This window comes from Schistocerca nitens, chromosome 3 (assembly GCF_023898315.1).
Source record: "Schistocerca nitens isolate TAMUIC-IGC-003100 chromosome 3, iqSchNite1.1, whole genome shotgun sequence".
In the NCBI taxonomy this organism is placed as follows: Eukaryota; Metazoa; Arthropoda; class Insecta; order Orthoptera; family Acrididae; genus Schistocerca; species Schistocerca nitens.
In genome coordinates this window covers 342,923,692-342,925,737 of record NC_064616.1, presented here as the reverse complement: position 1 = coordinate 342,925,737, position 2,046 = coordinate 342,923,692, and the positions used below count along the sequence as shown (strand labels likewise).

Below are 2,046 nucleotides of genomic sequence, written 5' to 3'. Positions count from 1 at the left end.
GTTGTGTTGGTCACTCGGAGCAGTGTTCCAAAAGCGATAGTACTCCGAAGATACTATACTATGTGAGAAATGAACATTTTTGCTGAGCGTACAAACACCCTATCTGGTGCTGAACACATATTTCGGCGCTCCTGAGCCACTGTGCATGTGTCCGCCTTTGAAAGTGAATGAAAACGTAGAAACTGAAAGAGAGGCACCTGTCTATTAGGTATTGTCCTGTATTACCTTCTTTAGATGAGAATTACAATAAATAGTTCTTAAACTAAAGGATTCCGCGCGCTTTTAAACTGATGCAAAAGCTCCCTACGCGAAGATCCTTCTAGAACAATCGAGGCGTTTTCAGTGTTCCCGCGCAAATGCCACGTCCATGTAACTTCAGGCTACTTCACTCTCGTCTTCCCTTTCTAAGCAACTCACCGCCCTCCATAATCGCTCAGTCGTTCTTCAGCCTAGTGTTCTCTCAAGTGCTCCCTCTTACTTTAATTGGAGTACAAAGTAAATAGTTATTTCACGTCGCCAACGATGGCGGGAAATTCTTCTCTTTAAATTTTGGTGAAGTCTATACTTGTCACTATGATTATCAAACGTAAGACAGATGTAACATAGCAGCTACGTAACGTAGTTGCTAAGTTACATCTCCCTGTCCAATAAGTGCCGAGACTGTTTTTATTCCTGGCGCAAAAGCGACGTCTGCTGCGCAGTAAGTGCGGTGGAAACTTGAACAAACTATTGTAAACTACAGATGTGCATTCGACCAGTCATTTACGAGCATTCACTGTTAAGTATGGAAGGTGTGACGGCAGTGTTATCTCTTAAATAACAATGGAGCAACGTCTCTCAGTCAAGGGTTCAAGACATTTTCCAGAATGTTCTGAAGACGACAAAAGTTTGTGCTAAGTTTGTCTCCCGAATAAAAACGACGCCTGGACGCCTGCTACTACTCGACTGAAGTACAAAACGAGACAATTCATATCTGGAAAAAATCATCACAGGTGACGAGACTTGGTGTTATCGACACGAATCTGCCACAAAAAGGCGAAGTGTAGAAACCGTCAACGCTCTGACGACATAACCGACATTCAAGTGCATGTGTCGCTCGAAACTTTTTGGATTGATATCACGAAATGGATATCTACAGAATTCTTGAAAGAGTAAAAAAATGTTTTGGCCTTCTTTCTTCTCCTAACGAACGGAATACCTGTAATTTCAATGTCACGCTAGGAGATGTTCATTGAACTAGTGTCGATTTGGGGGAAGGGACCAAACAGAGAGGTCATCGGTCCCGGTGAATTAGAGAAGTATGGGGAAGGAAGTTGGCCGTGCCCTTTCAAAGGAAGCATCCCGGCATTGGCCTGAAGCGATTTGGGGAAATCACGGAACACTTAAATGAGGATGGTCGGACGCGGGTTTCAACCGTCGTCCTCCCGAATGCGGGTTCAGTATGCTAATCACTGCACCACCTTGCTCAGTGAACTATTTAGTGATGGGAAGCTGTGAAGTGAACTATGTGTAATTGATTCTTATGGTAAATGTATCAGTGACGTGTGTACGTAGATGAGTGAGTCAGTTATAACAACGTCAAGAGCACCATCACCATCAGCATTGCTGTAGCGCCTGTCCATAATACTAGCCGGCCGGGGTGGCCGAGTGGTTCTAGGCGCTACAGCTTGGAGCCGCGCGACCGCTGCGGTCGCAGGTTCGAATCCTGCCTCCGGCATGGATGTGTGTGATGTCCTTAAGTTAGTTAGGTTTAAGTAGTTCTAAGTTCTAGGGGACTGATGACCTCATAAGTTAGGTCCCATAGTGCTCAGAGACATTTTTTTTTGTCCATAATACTACCGATTGCATGTGCCGCACACTGAGACACCTTTGCAGGAAATATTGCAAGGAACTCGAAGTAACAGTCACCACTTAAAATAAATGGGCTCTGAGCACTATGGGACTTATCATCTGTGGTCATCAGTCCCCTAGAACTTAGAACTACTTAAACCTAACTAACCTAAGGACATCACACACATCCATGCCCGAGGCAGGATTCGAACCTGC

General features: G+C 44.7%; 1 non-coding gene across 1 annotated transcript; it reads left to right on the top strand.

Annotated features, from left to right (window-relative positions):
* The first annotated feature begins 1,633 nt into the window (after positions 1 to 1,633).
* On the top strand, positions 1,634 to 1,717 carry Trnas-gga (transfer RNA serine (anticodon GGA)). The gene is given in 2 exon segments: positions 1,634 to 1,673; positions 1,683 to 1,717. It is a non-coding gene; the product is annotated as a tRNA-Ser (tRNA).
* The last annotated feature ends 329 nt before the right edge of the window (positions 1,718 to 2,046 follow it).